Genomic DNA, 18,256 nt, shown 5'->3' with positions numbered 1-18,256 from the left:
TCCTTGTCTTGTTCCAGATTTTAGTGGGAAGGCTTTCAGCTTTTCTCCATTGAGTATTATATTTGCTGTGGGTTTGTCATAAATGGCTTTGATTAAGTTAAGGAATGTTCCCTCTATACCCACTTTTGGAAGAGTTTTTATCATGAATGGATCTTACATTTAAATTATGTCACAGCCCATTAACAAAGACTTAGGATGTTTTGAGTCATTCCTTACTTCATCAGTAGCTTTTGTATTCTGTAAATAAAGAGGATTGAGAGCTCTAAACTCTCTTCCAGCTCTAAAATCTGTTGTTAATTTTACATTTTAATGAAATATTCACCCCGGTTTAAACTCTAATGATGCCAGGGTTATTTTTTTATTTTTTATTTTATTTTTTTTGTCTTTTGTCTTTTTAGGGCTGTGTCTGCAGCATATGGAGGTTCCCAGGCTAGGGATCTAATCGGAGCTGTTGCTGCCAGCTGTCACCAGAGTCACAGCAATTCCAGATCCCAGCTGTGTCTGTGACCCACAGCCACAGCTCAGGGCAATGCCAGATCCTTAACCCACTGATGGAGGCCAGGGATCAAACCCACAACCTTATGTTTCCTAGTTGGATTTGTTTCTGCTGCGCCATGACGAGAACTCCTTTTTTTCTTTTAATATTAAAGATATCAATAACATTATCCAAGTCATATTCTAGACATAGGGGGTATGGGAGAGGGGGAGAGAGAGGAGATTTCTTAATTCCTTTATGGATATTAAACTGTGCTTTCTTGTACATTACATTCACTATTGAGTAAAGACAGAAAACTTCTTTGGATATGTGTTAGAAATTTGAATGTGCTATTTTTGCATTTAAATAATACATTTCCCAAAATGATATCAGGGAGAAAGGGTAATAGTTTGAGCTCTGCAGTATGTGTGCGAAAATCTCAAGACGCTGGAAGTCTGTGAACTTCTGCTTTAACACGGTAGGAGCTCATGCTTTTTAGACAATAGAAAGGTGTCATGTGATACTCTGAACTTTTCCTTGTCATACCTTACTGTTCTGACCCCACTAAAGATTAAACCTTGCCATTGCCAAAAAAAGAAAAAAAAAAAAAAAAAAGAATTCCCTTACTCAGTCTCTCTTTTCACTCAGGGGAGAACAATCAGTTTCAAATTTACTGTAACTCAAACCATTAAGGACTATATTTGTCCAAGACAACACCTTGGTTTATGCTGTAGACACTGCCATGCAGCCAGTGTAAACTTCCAGTCTTTGGTAATGCTGTCCATATGCTTCCCCATAAAGGCAGATAATTGACTCCTTCACATTTGAGTTGGTTCAAATTAGTAGTTTTAAATTGGAGAGAGCACAATAATATAGTTTAGAGTGATGGGTGCTGTTTAGAAAGAGGAACTAATAGTTCCTAAGGAAAAGATACAGCAAAGATAATGTATTTGACACAAGCTAGTAGACAGTCAATAATTACAAGATGGTTATTTCTATACATGATGGAATTCATTAACATGTAAAAATTTTGTTCAAACCCTAGAGACTTCCTACTTCATAGGGCATCTTCTAACTGTATAGAAATAATATTTTCTTGATTATAAAAAGTGACATACATTCATTACACAAAAGTAAAAAACAACTTTAACACATCTGAGGAAATTATAAAAGTATATACTAATCTCAATCAGAGATAATAAAACTGCTCTCATTTTGAGTACATCTATAGATATCATATATATGTATATATAATATACATAACGATATATAATATATACAAAACAAAAGACTATGATGTTGTTTTTTGATCATCTTTTACATATGTTTTTAGCCTGCTTTTTTTCTTAGAATGATTTCATAATAGATTTCATAACAAAGACTTAGGATGTTTTAAGTCATTCGTTAACTTCATCAGTAGCTTTTGTATTCTGTATATTTTTATTTTGTATTCCTTTTCTAATATTGCATTGTTAGTATACAGAAATGCGACTGATTTCTGCATGTTAATCTTATATCCTGCTACTTTTTTCTGTTATCTTAGAACATGGTTTTTATTAGTTGTGTTGTATTTATCATGCTTTACCATAAAACACTTAATCAGTTTTATCATTTGATATACATTTTCAATATAATATCACTTCAGATAGTTGATTGTGCACAAACTTTTTTTTTATTACTCAAATGAATTTATCACATCTGTAGTTGTATAATGATCATAACAATCTGATTTCACAGGATTTCCATCCCACAGCCCAGGCACATCTCCCCACCCCCCAAACTGTCTCCTCCGGAGACCATAAGTTTTTCATTGTCTGTGAGTCAGCATCTGTTCTGCAAAGTTCAGTCTGTCCTTTATTCATATTCCACAAATCAGTGAAAGCATTTGATGTTGGTATCTCATTGTATGCCTGACTTCACTTAGCATGATAGTTTCTAGGTCCATCCATGTTGCAAAAAATGCCGGTATTTCGTTCTTTTTAATAGCTGAGTAATACCCATTGTGTATATGTACCACATCTTCTGGATCCACTCCTCTGTCAATGGACATTTAGGTTGTTTCCATGTCTTGGCTATTGTAAATAGTGCTGCAATGAACATTGGAGTACATATGTCTTTTTGAGTCATGGTTTTCTCTGGATAGATGCCCAGGAGTGGGATTGCTAGATCAAATGGTAGTTCTATCTTTAGTTTTCTGAGGAATCTCCATACTGCTTTCCACAGTGGTTGCACCAATTTACAATCCCACCAACAGTGTACTAGGGTTCCTTTTTCTCCACACCCTCTCCAGCACTTATTGTTTGTAGACTTTTGGATGATGGCCATTCTGGCTGGTGTAAGGTGGTACCTCATTGTGGTTTTGATTTGCATTTCTCTAATAATGAGTGATGTTGAACATCTTTTCATGTGTTTTTTGGCCATCTGTATGTCTTCTTTGGAGAACTGTCTGTTTAGATCTTCTGCCCATTTTTGGATGGGGTTGTTTGTTTTTTTGGTATGGAGCTGCAGAAGGTATTTATAAATTTTGGAGATTAATCCCTTGTCAGTCAATTCACTTGCAAAGATTTTCTCCCATTCTGTGGGTTGTCTTTTTGTGTTGTTTAGGGTTTCCTTTACTGTGCAGAAACTTTGAAGTTTGAGTAGGTCCCATTTGTTTATTTTTCTTGTTATTGTCAATACTCTGGGAGGTGGATCTGAGAAGATGTTTCTGTCATTTATGTCAGAGAGTGTTTGGGCTATGTTTTCCTCTAAGAGCTTTACAGTGTCTGGTCTTATATCTAGGTCTTTAATCCATTTGGAGTTTATTTTTGTGTATGGTGTTAGGGAGTGTTCTCATTTCATTCTTTTCCATGTGGCTGTCCAGTTTTCCCAGCACCACTTATTGAATGAGCTGTCCTTTCTCCATTGTGTAGTCTTGCTTCCTTTGTCATGGATTAGTTGGCTGTAAGTTCATGGGTTTAATTCTGGGCTTTCTATCCTGTTTCACTGATCTATATGTCTGTCTTTGTGCCAGTACCATGCAGTTTTGATGATTGTTGCTTTGTAGTATAGTCTGAAGTCTGGGAGCCTGATTCCTCCAGCTCCATTTTTCTTTTTCAGGATGTCTTTGGCTATTCTGGGACTTTTGTGCTTCCAAACAAACTTTAAAATATTTTATTCCAGTTCTGTGAAAAATGTCCTTGGTATTTGATAGGGATTGCATTGAATCTGTAGATTGCCTTAGGTAGTATAGTCATTTTGATAATATTAACTCTTCCAATGCACGAGCATGGTATATCTTTCCATCTATTTGTGTCATCTTTGATTTCTTTCATCAGTGTCTTACAGTTTTCAGAGTACAGGTCTTTTGTCTCTTTAGGTAGGTTTACTCCTAGGTATTGTATTCTTTTGGATGCAATGGTAAATGGGATTGCTTCCCCGATTTCTTTTTCTGCTCTTTCATTGTTAGTGTATAGCAATGCAGTCGATTTCTGTGTATTCATTTTGTATACTGCGACTTGGCCAAATTCACGGATGAGCTCTAACAGTTTTCTGGTAGAGTCTTTAGCATTCTCTAGGTATGGTATCATGTCATCTGCAAATAGGGATAGTTTTACTTCTTCCTTTCCAATTTGGATTTTATGTCTTTTACTTCTCTGATTGCTGTGGCTAGGACTTCCAGAACTGTGTTGAAGAGTAGCGGCGAGAGTAACATCCTCGTCTTGTTCCTGATCTCAGCAGAAATTCTTTCAGCTTTTCACACTTGAGATTGATGTTAGCTGTAGGTTTGTCATATATGGCCTTTATCATGTTGAGGTAGGTTCCTGTTATGCCCACTTTCTGAAGGGTTTTTATCAGAAATGGGTGTTTGATTTTGTCAAAGGCTTTTTCTGCATCTATTGAGAGGATCATATGGTTTTTATTCTTCAGTTTGTTAATGCAGTGTATCACACCGATGGATTTGTGGATATTGAAGAACCCTTGCATCCCTGGGATAAATCCCACTTGATCATGATGTACAATCCTTTTAATGTATTGTTGGCTGCAGTTTGCTAGTATTTTGTTGAGGATTTTTGCATCGATGTTCATCAGTGAAATTGGCCTGTAGTTTTTGTTTTTTTGTGCTATCTTTGTCTGGTTTTGGTATCAGGGTGATGGTAGCCTCATAGAATGAGTTTGGGAGTATCCCTTCCTCTGCAATTTTTTGGAATAGTTTCAGAAGGATAGGTGTTAGCTCTTCTCTAAATGTTTGATAGAATTCACCTGTGAAGCCATCTGGTCCTGGACTTTTGTTTGTTGGAAGTTTTTTAATCACAGTTTCAATTTCCGTTCTTGTGATTGGTCCATTCATCTTTTCTATTTCATTTTGGTTTAGTCTTGGAAGATTATACTTTTCTAAGAATTTTTGATATATCTGATTATTTCTTTTGAATATATTTGTCCAAATTTCATAAGCTAACTTTTACTGCTGATTTGATAACATTACCATCCACCCAGTTGCTCAGGCCAGAAACCTAGAAAGTCAAACTTGCTTTTTTCTTCTCCTTCCAATTCAAGATGCTTCCAACATGTATCTCAAATGCATCTGTTTTTCTTTATTTCCCTAAAACCAAAGTACTGCCTTCTCTCACCAGGACTACTAAGGCTCTAACTGGTCTTTTTACATCTACTCTTGCAGCCTTATAATCCATTCCCTAAAAAATGAATTAATTAATAAATAATTTCAAGGAGAAAAAAAAAATCCATTCCCTACCTAGCAGCTGAAGGAAGTCAGGTTTGAGATCCTTTATGGGTTTCACATTGCATTTAGGATAATACCTGAAAGCATTACCTTGGCCTCAGAGTCCTGCATGATCTGATCTCTCCTTCTCTTTCAATTATTTCTTCTTGCCTCCCTCCTCTTTGCTCGCCTCCATACCACCTTTTAGCTCCTCAAGCCAGTGGGTGTTTTCTCTCCATATGGCTTTTGCACTTGCTTTTTTCTCCTCCTAGAATCTTCTCAGAGTTCCCATCGTGGCTCAGTGGTTAATGAATCCGACTAGGAACCATGAGGTTGTGTGTTCGATCCCTGGCCTTGCTCAGTGGGTTAGGGATCCGGCATTGCCATGAGCTGTGGTGCAGGTCACAGATGCGGCTCAGATCCCGAGGTGCTGTGGCTCTGGCATAGGCCGGTGGCTGCAGCTCTGTTTCAACCCTTAGCCAGGGAACCTCCATGTGCCATGGGAGTGGCACTAGAAATGGCAAAAAGACAAAAAAAAAAAAAAAAAGAAAGAATCTTCTCATGACTTCTTGTCTTTTACATCTCAAGGGTTTAGATGATGCTATGGACAGAAGGATAATATGGCTTTTGGGTCTGCTCAGCATTGTATCCTGTTGTATAACTATGTCCTCCAAGAACACGACTCTGGTAGATGACTTTCTTGTGAGTTAAGAAATTCAAATCAACAAAATACTTAAAAGTAAAGAATTGAGCTTTGAAAGCTAGGAAGAATGTGTCCTTGTCTCTGAGCGTTCTCCAGACCAAGGATTTGAGCAAACCAGATCTCTTCATCTTTGGGATATAATACGATACTCAGCATACTAAGCTGGGCTCCTGAATGAATATTTTCTGTTGGTCAGAAGTCTGAAAGCCTGGACCCTAATGTCTCATGATACCAAGTGTAGATCCTGATGATGAGATCATAGAGAGCCTCAACAACATTAGGGATGAGCATCATTAGATATCTTGTTCCACTCAGTACTGGAGTATCTGGTTTTTCCTTATTCTGTTTCAATTTCTTATTCTGGATGAGTCCTACCTTTAGACTTGAACCCCTTGGCCCTAAGTCTTCATTCTCTGCTCCATTTATCATTCAGCCCCTGTGCCCCTACTCCTTCCACCAGTGCTACCGTGGAACCAGAGTGCAGGATCTAAAGATGACCTCCAAAGTGGCAGGCACCTAGGATCCTCTGGTCAACACAGGACCACTCCGGGCCAGTATAGATTGCCAGTCTTTTGATATCACTTTCAAAATCAAACCAGTTTAATTTGGGGGAGATGAAAAAAGCAATTGACAGCATTTAATGGGCATTGACTAGATTTTATTCTTGGATCTTTTCCAGGATTTTGCATTGAGTAAATTTGTAAATGAAATGTGTTTGAAATCTACCCCGTATATAAATGTCTGTTGAATTTCCACTACCAATAATCAGACATTTAGAGCCAAAAAAATTCTCCTGGTTCTTAATGTTAATTAGCGGTCATGACCTCTTTGAACATCCAAAGAAAAAAGACGGTCTCTCTTTCTTTGGCTCTCTTCCCAAGAAAAAAAGGTGTGTGCGTGAGAGAGAGAGAGCAGAGAGAGAGAGCAAGAGAGAGCGAGAGAATCTTAATAATCCATTTTAGTTACACCCTTACCAGTGGTTTATTAGATTTCATTATTCCTAAATCCTTGTCATGATAACTATTTTTTTAACTTTTTCAATTTCATTGGAGGCAAATGCTGTCTTTAACTTGCATTTTCATTACAAATAGCTTGCAATATTTTTATATTTTTTATCACATATATTTTTTTCCTTGATAATTTAAAGACTTATGTTACTTGCCCCCTTTTCTGTTTGGCAATCTGTTTTTCTGTCAGTTAATTCTGGGGATTATATCCTTTTTGGATTCTGTTAACTAACATTGTGCTGTTCAGATCTTACAGAGATGTTCTTCATAAAGTTTTATTTCTCTAATTTTGATTCTCAATAAATATAGGGTTATTATATTAAAATTTTCTTCACTAAAAGTATTTATACAGCCATAAAGTTTGACAATCTAACTTTATAGATATACATATTTTTAAATAATTCAAAGGCACTGATTACTAGACAGTGAAAGAAAATAACATGGCTCAAATATTTACCCCGAGAGTGATCCTATCAAATAAATCAGTGTACCAGGAAAAAATAGGTGTGGTATTTCAGGGGCCATTTTCCTGGGTGGATTGTATAAATTTGAGAGATTAGCAGTTTTGGAGTTGTGTCTGTAGCACCTTTGTTTCTTTGTAGATGCTACCCATAAACCTGTGGTGGGTGAGGAGAAGGCAAAACACTAAGCATGTGCTACCAGATTCCCTTTATCTGTACCCATCATATCTGCTCTGCTTCTCACTGTTTACATAGTTGTTTCTATAATAAACTTCTTTTGAAAACAGGAGGGTACTTCTGATAACTAGGGTTCTGAAACTGTTACTCTAGGAGGTTTTCATTTCTTTGTGTTAAATTATTTTGTTATATCAAGTTTTATTGTAAATCACCACAGAACCCTTCTGGAACTAGGAAGAAATTCAATTCTAAAAAACAAATTTTAATCAGTATAGTAAAATGTAGGTTCATGTCTTTCTAATATAGATATTTCAGATTAGTCAGACAGTTCTGAAAATTACCTATGTAACAATTAGCTTACTTTTAGCATAATTTATATATACTCAATATATAAATTGAGGCATAAGTTTTATATATAAAACATATATATATAAACTCATATATAACATATATGTTTTTTATATATGTGTGTGTTAAATCTGAAGTTCTACAATGTTTATTTCTAGGGTATTTTGTTTCACTGTTAAAGTGTATAATTGGAGTTGAAGGGGTTGCACATTTCAAGACAATTGAAGGTATGATTAGTCCAATCATTATTATCCCACTAAACATCTGCTGTTAAAGAAATATTCATTACCTTTAATTCAAAAGCTAGATCTAGTAAAGCCTAAAATAAAATGTGCCAAATGCTATGTCAAATTGATTCCAATGTACTATAGTTAAGTAATGTTGTGTAGCTTCTTCCTTCAAACTTAATAGTCCTTTTGGCCATAATGTAGAGTTTTTGTCATTGACCCCAATTTCTAGGTTTTATATGCTGAGAGGTTGTTTTTTTTTTTTTTTTTTTAATCATGTTTTGAAGCAGGTAGAAAAGTCAAGTGAAACATGTGCAACCTAAATGTAAGCATAATTTACAAAATATTGAGATTAAAGTTACATTTATTGTTAGTGTATCATTTACTCATTTAACAAATCTTGTCCTAGGACAAGATATTTCAAGATACTAGACTGTTAATTGGGGGGAAAGTGGAATGAATGGAAATGTTTAAGTAAATACTTTCAAAATTTCTTCAGGGACTTCTTTTTAGAGTAAGATCCTTAGGATAGATGATCATGAAAATTATCATCATGATAATATCCATCACTTAACATACACATACATTTCTAGATGCAGATTGACTTGCTAATTTATTTAATCTCATTTGTCAACATGAAGGTGTAGAAATAAACATTTTTATTTAGAAATAAGAAAACCTAGATGGAAAAAGTTTATTAATCTAACACAATCAAAGTGCTATTAATTGACAAATACAAGGCACAACCTAAAATGTCATCCTCAAGTCTATTCAGTGAACCATTACAGAATGGACAGTATTGATTGAAAATAAAACACAGTATCTGACAGGAAATGAATCTAGTTTACACTTAAGAGATGTGTATACCAATGCAAGTACAGATATTTGAAGAACATTTCCCAAGAACTTGAATCACTCTTAATTGTGTGCGGATACTATTGTTCTAGCTGCAGTGACAGTTAGGAATGAATCTCTGCTCTGGAACAAAGAAACGAAGCAAAAACTACAAAAAGCAAAACAAAATAAAACTGAAGCAAGGCTGATCATTTTTTCAGTTAAATTTTCTTTGCAGTTAGAGTTGCAATTACACTTTCCTGATATGATATTGCAGATTCATTGGTGCTAAAGTCCAATGATAGAGTGAAAAATGGTCTAAGTGCTCTGCTCAGTGTATTTATTGAGTACTTACTCTGTGCCAAATGCTGTGCTAGAAAAACATCAACATAAGATTCCAGGAAGACTCAAGGTATAGACAGTGGTGTGAATTAGGCTTGTTAGGAACAAATTTGAAGTCTGCTAAAGCCTGGTGTAGCAGAAACATTTACTGTTCACCAAATAGCCATGTGCTCCAGAATATTTTCCAGACCCCTTGTGGGCATATCAGGCTTTGTTCTGGCTCTACAAGCTGAGAGTAAAAATGACATGTATCACCTCTGCATCATAGTACATAAGGGCAGGTGTGTGACCCTCTATCCTCCCCTGCTGTGGAGTTTTGTTTTGGAGGAACATGTTGAGATGACTAATTCACAAGGTCAGTATCTGTCTGGAGAGCTGACTTTCTTACATCAGTTTGCAGGAATAAGAACTAAATTTTTGCTAAGTCAATAAGATTGTGACAGCATTATCTCGTTCATCATGAATAATACACCTGAATATTTTTTTTTTTTTTTTGGCAAGAGCTGTTGCTAACCTAACTCTTTCATACATATCACTAGTTAACTAAATACGATACTCCTAATGCACAGAGGGATAACTGAATGTCTTCAAATAGGATGTTTTGCCACTCTAGGAATTTCCTGTGTTTCCTTGAGATCTTGTTCTGGAGATTAACAGGTGTGGTACCACATTGTGAAGCTCCTAATCATGGGGTCAGGAGGATCAACTTACAGAGAGATTTCAGGTCTTACATCATCTTGACAGATCTATATGTAAGTTAGTACCTATTTGTGAGGGAGAGAATAAAAGAGAGAAAAAGTTAAAATATGTCCTCTAGATAACCACTATCCAAGAGAAATATTACATAAGCAACATTTGTAATTTTAAATATTCTAGCAACTATATTAAAAAAGGAAAATGAGAGAAAATTAATTTTAATAATGTACTTTAGCTTAGTATATCCATCAAATATCATTTAACATGTAATCAGTATAAAAGTTTATTAATTTTATATGAAGTGTTTGAAATCTGATGTGCATTTTAATCTTAAAGCATATCTTAATTTAGACTAGTCATTTCAAATGCTCAGTACCACATAAGGCTTTATCTAACAGTGCAGCTCTATACTTAAATTTATTACACATTTATTAAGCTTATGTTAGGCAAACCCATTTTTCCTCCTGCCTCTGGAAATGGCTCAATGCTCTGGGCAAGTAAATTGCATTGAGGAGTACTATGTAATCCATGTGAGAACAATGGAACCCCCCCCCAATTAAGTAATGGCATTGGTGATGGAGAGAAGAATGGAGCTAATGAATATTAAAGAGGTATGGTTGGAAATATTATACCTGATTGCTTACAAGACAGTGGAATTGGAGGGGCTTGTCGAGATTGAGTTCCTACTTCTGACTTGAGAAACTGTATTGACAACGATGGGGTTCAGAGAGAGACTACATGGGACTTGCTAACCTGAAGTGAGATTTAGCAATTTTTGATCACTGGAATTGCTAGTAGAGTTCAAGGAACCTAACCCAGTTTTTTGTTTTAGCCATGACTATGTTATATTCGGTCACCAGTGCACAAAAGTAATATCTGCCTAACACAACTACACAACTTACTGGATCAGCCAGTCATTAGAATTATTTCTGAAGGAGGAGCACCAATGGCTAATTCATCAACCTCAGAGCTGCAATTTGTGACATTTACAAGCTTCTCCGTGCTTCTTTATATCTTTTTTAAAGACCCATTCAGCCTTGTCAGAACACATGCAACAGTGGAGATTTTTGTGGGATTTCATAAATGTGCTTGTCTTTGGACCTGGAATAACAATTCCAAGTGATGCCACCTGGGCCTGAGCCATCCCCCTTGGCAGGGTCTATCAGATGATGGTAGGCTGTGTACTTTGGAAAATCTGATCTTAGTAATTCAGAGGAACTTAGCTTCTTACTGTGATCAAATCACATCATTAACTGCATAATGCAGGGTACAAGAGGTGACTAAGAACAAAACTCGGAGGGCTCTAACCATCTTATAAGCAATTGATAGGAACTACTAGCCCACAGATGGTAACTGTTTTAAAAAAAAAATCACAGTTATCCTAGAAAGTCATAATTGAGCTATTTTTATTTCTCACTCTTTCCTATATGAGAAAAATATTATTAAAGTTGTTTGCAGGAAGTGGAAGTATTATTGTATTTGATAATGGGTCAAATTTATTCAAATTAACTTTGAGTATATCTTCATAGAAACCTACTGTAACCAGCACATGTAGTCATCTTAAGTTATTTGCAGGAATACTGCTCAGATTGCTATAGGTGCTCTAGCTTAGAGGAAAGAATGGTCAAGTTTACCACTATTCATTTAGCCCACTTTGAAGATCAGTAAGATTTAGTGTATTTTATCACAAAGTATTCAAGATTATTTGGGCTTTTTCAGCCATGACTCTTTTCCTATTAGTTCCTTTTGCACTGAAGAATTAGTCCTTAGAAATAGGGAATTGAACCAAGGCAATAACTGCACTTCTGAGGTTAGAAGGTGAGGTTCATGCAAAATGAATTTGCCGAGTCAGTGGTATCTTGTAGCAACTCTGTATTAAAGAGGTTTCCACTACTACTTATACACTCAGTACAAAGGAAGATATACTTTGATCACAGGTCTCCTTGTTGGTAAAAATAATTGTTAGGAGTTGCCTTATCCTGAGCCTTTGGGCTCAGAGCTGATATTCCTTGAGAGTTCTTGTCAGTGGTTTATTCTACCGGGATTCCCTGGTACTCTGAAGTATCCAGGGTGCAGTTAGCCCAGTACTTTTCTCTGCCTCAGCCACTGAAAGCTGTTGAAAACCAGTTTATTCCCTTCTCATATGTTATTACTCCAACTTAACAAAGATCATCCATTAAAAATAAATAAAATTTAGAAAAACAATTGACTACAGTGAGTTTTAGGTTACAGATTTGTAAGCCGAGAAGGCAATGATTATTCAAAACCTCAGACATTCAGTAGTTTGTGCATTTCCAGGCACTGACCAGATCTCTACCTACTTTTCACATTATGTATGTGTGATTATTTGAGTCTGTTTATCAAACAGTATTTTGTTATTATTTGTATCAAAAATATAAATGCCAAATATATGTTTAAACATAAACCTTTCTGATTACTTATTTTTTAAATTCCAGTTAAACTAAAACATATACCTGAGATCTTTTTACCAATATTATTAAGTGTATGTGGCTTGTGAATTACAAATATAGAATTATTTTCCATATATTTAAGCTTGTTTCTCTCTCTTCCCCTGCTAAATACTTTTTATTTCTAGTTTTCCCTTGACCTAATCCATCCTCCCACCATCTTTCTAATTTCTTAGTCAACTGAGGCATAAGTGGATAGTTATCATTTAGTCATTTTTATTCCTATTTTGATCCATTTTCCCATGTCCATCATCTTGTGTAAAAATATTCCATATCATAAAATCTTTTACAACTCTGAGCTAAATCAAAGTACTAATATTAAACTCAAAATATTTTGTTATAAGACATCTTAAATTTGGCCTTAACTTTCCACTTTGTTTGGTTAGCAAAAAATTGTCCCTTTATTACTATTAAAAAAAAAGTTGACATCAAGGCAGCTGGTCTTTCTTTCCTGAGTCTGAATTTTGTAAAATTGGTATGTGGAATTAAATATTTTGGGGAGCTATATCAACACAACTAAAACACGGAGGATTTTAGTGATCCAAATCATAAACTTGGCCTCACAATGAAAGAGACAGTTTAAGAATAAAACATGCTGCAGACTGATGAAACATAGAAATTAAAACACAGAGGAATACCCTCCATAGTGAGTGCCAAAATTATACTAGTCATGTTAAACTCTTCAAGTTGGAAAACAACATAGAAGACTAAGGTTTTACCTACAATTCCTGTCTTCACTTTCAATTGAATTTGTTCTCTGAGATTTATGAACCTGCTCTAAATTCAGTCCACTTAAAACTATAGCATTGCTTTTTATGACATGGGAGAATAAATGGTTATTTCTCTTAATTTGTCAATAGTTATATAAGGCTTATGAGTTTCATGGTATAGAATAATTAATGTAATATGTAGCATTTCATTATGAAACTGTCTTGTATTAGTGTGCCTGTACATCTTATAGTTGGACATGTAATGGAGACCATTTTCAACTATAAAAATTTTAAATGCATTCTATGTCGATAAAATTAACATACAAATTGAAAACAAATGAAAATGTAGGAATTGAATGTAATTATTCTTCATTTGCATAATTTTTAGGTAACTTTGCTGAATAATTTTGGATTTAAAACAGGTAGACAAAAGTTCAGTTGGAAGTTTTTGAAATTTGAGAGGTAGTTGTCGTCTTCCTAATTTTAACACTTCTCCCCGCACAAAAAAGATAATCAGAATTTCATAAAATGTATATAGAAAGCAATTGGAATTATGGAAGTTTGCATATTTATTGAATTTTAAAATATTATAAATTTAATATTATCAGTCATAATCTATATATCATGCTTGTTTTCAGCACATTATCTACTACATGGTATGTGAAAAAAACCACCAGTTTTTGAAAGAAATTATTCATCTAAATGTAAGAAGAGCTGGAAAAACAAAATATGTTGAATATTATACTTTTCAGAAGTAGTGAATAGGTATTCATCTTTTTTGTTATATGTAGAAATATAACAAATTTTTGGTGAAAACATCAATTATTATGTAAAAATAGTAACTTATTTTAAAAATTAGTAAATTATATAGAATCACTAAATAACGTACAATAACAAAATTGTTCCTTAAATCCTCTAGTGCATAATTACTGAAAAAAGGCAACTGTTAAGTTTTTAAAAATAAAGTGTATTATAAATTACATATTACCTTTGGGTATTTAGCGTATTTTAATATATTTTCAAATTCTTTATTTCAGAAGAACCAGTTAAAAGACATAACTGTTATTTCTTGGAGACATGTCGCAGAAATAATATTTATATTCTCAACAAAACTTTCAGAGATAAATTCCAGTTTCAATGTAATTTTCCATACTTAGATTCACATATCATGACTACCAAGGCAATTTTATCTAGCAAGTAAAACGCAAAATAAAGTTTTATAATATCTGTTCATAAAGATCATATTTAATTTAAAATATTTTTATTCCCAGCATATCTCTTATCACAAACATACAGAAGTATGGCAACTCTTAAAAAGGATCATCATGAGTCTTAGAATTTAAATAAATTTTTCAGATTGCTTAATTTAGTTCTATTCTCCTTAAAATAAAATATGCTTAATTAAAAAATACCTCTGCCTTTACCATTGAGTATCATTTCATTAAGCATAAGGAATAATATATACACATTTATCAAATTTAAAGAGCTTAGCACATCAAAATAAATTTGATCATGTTTCCTACAAAAAATGAGCAGCTTACATTTTTTATGTATACAACCTCTTGTTAAAATGTGCTGCTTGATATGAAAATCTTGCATGAAATATTAATCATTTTTCAGAGAAATTCAAGTATATTATAAATATAGGATAAATACTATTTTAAATATAGTTTAAAATAAATGCTATAGAAATTCTATAATAAACTTTGTTATTTTTACCATCCTCCATGATAGGACTAGCCACTGGAGCTAAAAAGGCATCTTATAATATTGGGATTTATAGATGTAAACACATATATTGCTATTATAGGAAATTCTAGGGATTTTTCCTGTTATTGCAAGTTTAAAAAATTCTCTATAACCTAGAAAATGAAAAAAATAATATTTTATAATAGTCCAAATATTTTAAGAAATGAAAATTTGGAAAAAAACTTTGTGCAATAACTAATATATATTTAGAACTTCAGAGAAAACACATCAGTCACATTTAATTCCAGAATGCATCAAGACCTTTTTTTTTTCCCTTTGAATCACACTTTTTCCCTTCCAAATAGATTTCCCTTATATTATGCTTCATATTAGAAATCTGGGCTTTGTGTTTACTGATACATGTTTTGACTTCATTTAAAAGGCCTTTTCTGCTAGCTTTCTTTTAATTTTGTACCTTTCAAAGAGAGACTCCTTTCCTTTCTAACCTTTTCTGACTTTTCTTCACCAGACTTCTAGCCCCACACTCAGCTACTGACTGAGGCAGGTTGTAGAGAAATTTCTGGGCATGTTGTTAACATCTGACACAGTGAGTGAGAAAAAAGCCAGCACAGTCACCGGTCAGGTTCAAGGGGAAGTGGCAGCTCCTGGAGATGAAAAGTTCTGTGTGTTTGTCAGTTGCTGGTTACCTGCAAAACACTGGTTAAATCAAAATCCATTCACTTCTCAATTGTGTCGCTTTTTCTAAACCACTGTAATGCAAACCAAAAGGGTCTTTATGGATTTTTTTATTGATGTGTGCAGATCAAGTGAATCTTTAGTTAGTCTTGTCTGACATTTTCCATGATACTTTTAGTAATCAATATTATATTATATAACTATTTCTGGTGACTATTTATGGAGGTGTTTGCTTAAATTTTTCTTTAGATAAAGCCTTTAATCTGGATTCCACCCAGAATCCATAGAGGAGCTACCCGAGTTTAGGAAGTTTAGTGTTGCTCTTTGTACTTCAGCTTTTAATATCGGAGCACATATTGAAACCATAAACACAATGAAAATCGAAAATAAATATTCCAACAATATTAGAATATATCCTCTCCTTTTTATCCTGAAAGAGCTGAGGGATTGGGGAGTGGCAGGAAGAAACATTCTGAAGATCTAAGCCCTGGACGCCATCCTGCAAGTGCTTAAAACCCTTAAAAACGTGCAAGGTGAAGAACACCCCCTTTCCAAGTCTAAAACAATATTAGATTCCCAAAACATAACGGCAAAGAAAGCCTTACCGTCAAACGCTTGCAGCAGGTTCCAGCTCAGACCCAGACTGGAAAGTTGAGCAGCTGGTGAACAAAAGTTTTAGCCTTTTTTTTTTTTTTTTTTTTTTTAAACGAAGTCTGCAAAACTAATTTCCCTCAAAATAGGGCTCAATTTCCGTTAAAGAAAGCCGCGCTTACAAATCTCAGAATTCCTGATCACCCCCACCCCATCCCACCTCTGAGCACTGGAAAACAATTCGAACTTTCACACGGATGTAAAGGTTTATTGCGAAGACACTATTCTACAGGGCCACTTAAAAGAAAAGGGAGATGGTCAAGCTGAAGCCTGAGGGACAAGGCTATGGAAAAGGTTCTGCCTTGGTGACACTTCTCAAAGATTAATCAATACTCTTTCCTAATTCAAACCAGATGGCTGTCCCAGTTTGCTGTCCCCATTAATCCCATTAACAACATCAAAGACTTGGTCCCCGCCATCCTCTAGACACCTGAGACAATGAAAATAACAGGGCAACGCTGCTGGTGGTATATTTGGGATCTCAGGCGAGATAGGTGAGCGCAGATATTCTCCGGATGCTACACGTCCTAGGCAGGACTCTGCTCCTGCAGCTCATTATGCGAGGCCGGCACACTTGCCTTGTGTAAACGATTTGGCCCCCAGCAGACAGCGTCGCCCCTCAAGCATGTGGCAGTATCAAAGCCCAGCAGCTGCTCGCATTAACTCACTGGTGGCAAGTTTTCTACTAATTTTCTATGATGCAAGATTGTAACCAGGGAGACCCAAGGTACCAGGTTTAATGAACTTTAAGAGGTACCGAAGTGTAATATTTTTCAGTAAATGGAACCATGGCGGGGGGCGGGGGGAGGAGGTGATGGGTGTGATTAGCTGATGTATTTTTGAGGGGAAGAGAGGATGGATTTCTGGAGGGAAACAAGGGGAAGTGGGCTAGTTCCTGAGGGGAAAGACTGGAAATGTGCGTAAAACATGCACATCTCATGTGACCGGGACGAAATCGCTTGGGCATATTCCTGACCCAGGAAAAGTTCTTCTTGGGGGACAAGTGACCAAGAAATGGAGTGGGACCAGGAAGGCAGAGGGGTTGGCCCTTTGAGGAAAGCAGAGGAAGAGACCCTCCTAGTACCACAGGTGAGGATGCCCGGGGTCTGTACATTTGCAGCTGTCACCGCCTCATGCGTTCCTTCGCCCCAACAGGCTCCTCGCGGCACTGGAGAATGGGCCTTTCTTGTCGGTGGGACACTTCTCAGCAACCTCGGATACGCGTCCGAACCCAAGAACAACCCACGCATAGACACTAGCCATAAAAGCTAGAAGCGCCACTGAGCCCTGGGCCTCAGTTGATGCGAAGTTGGAGAAATTTATCTGAGTGCGCTCCAAGCTAGCGCACATCTTTTTCCTGAATCCCACTGCTCTTTTCGTGCACCTCCAGAACTAGGCGCACCCCTAGCTTTCCTGCAGGTGACGATACCCAAGTGGCAGTGACAAGGCATCTTTCAAGAGAGACTTGAGCAAGTTCTGACCCTGGGTGAGCGCTTGGGGCAGGCGGGCGCTGCGGCGCGTCTGGGCCCACCGGGCGGAAAGGTGAACGGCTGCTGCCCTAGGCTCGGGTTTAGGAGACCGGCGGGTAGCTTACAGTCTTGCAAGTCTGGCAGGGGTGGGCGGGCGTGGACACGCTGCGTGCGTCCAGCCGGCGATAGGAAGTGGAACTGGGAGCGCAAGGCGCGGACTGAGAGGGAGTTTTGGAGGGAGTTTGCATGTGGTCAGCACTGGGCTCCTAAGCCAGCCCCCAGCTCACGTTACACTCTATTTATAACCTCTCAGAGCCATTTCCCCCTGAATGCAGTTCTCTGGGACCACCTTCTTTTGGCTTCAACCTCTCCCACTCTTGACATCTGAGTAGCTCAGAGGGAAGCTCCTCCAGGTCCGAGTGTTTATATGTAAAGGAGACTGGCCGCTAGGGCTCAGGACCGGGATTATCCGAGCTCTGCAGAAACTCGGGCGGCTATTGCTTTGAGAGGGGGAAAAGTCACACGGTTTCCAGTGACAAGTGACAGAGGGTGGTGGCGCTTGGAACCGTCGTGAAGTCTTCTGCCTGGAACCCGAGACGTGCAT

The 18,256-nt window shown here is 36.4% G+C and overlaps 1 long non-coding RNA gene across 2 annotated transcripts; it reads right to left on the bottom strand.

The window, feature by feature from the left end:
* Positions 1 to 2,124: 2,124 nt before the first annotated feature.
* LOC106504971 (uncharacterized) lies at positions 2,125 to 16,182 on the bottom strand. 2 transcript variants are annotated; one of them, XR_014815907.1, is made up of 3 exons: positions 16,138 to 16,182; positions 10,602 to 10,722; positions 2,125 to 10,037 (listed from the first exon to the last, which is right to left on the bottom strand). It is a non-coding gene; the product is annotated as an uncharacterized LOC106504971 (long non-coding RNA). The 2 variants fall into 2 exon arrangements; XR_001298980.3 differs by lacking the exon at positions 10,602 to 10,722 and having other exon boundaries at positions 6,978 to 10,037.
* Between the last annotated feature and the right edge of the window lie 2,074 nt (positions 16,183 to 18,256).

This window comes from Sus scrofa, chromosome 9 (genome assembly GCF_054392235.1).
Source record: "Sus scrofa isolate SSC_HxYL_T2T_F1_AM1 chromosome 9, Sscrofa_HxYL_maternal_Yorkshire_Landrace_v2.0, whole genome shotgun sequence".
Taxonomy (NCBI): domain Eukaryota; kingdom Metazoa; phylum Chordata; class Mammalia; order Artiodactyla; family Suidae; genus Sus; species Sus scrofa.
The sequence above is the reverse complement of the archived record's forward strand: the minus strand, read 5'-3'. Positions and strand labels throughout refer to the sequence as shown.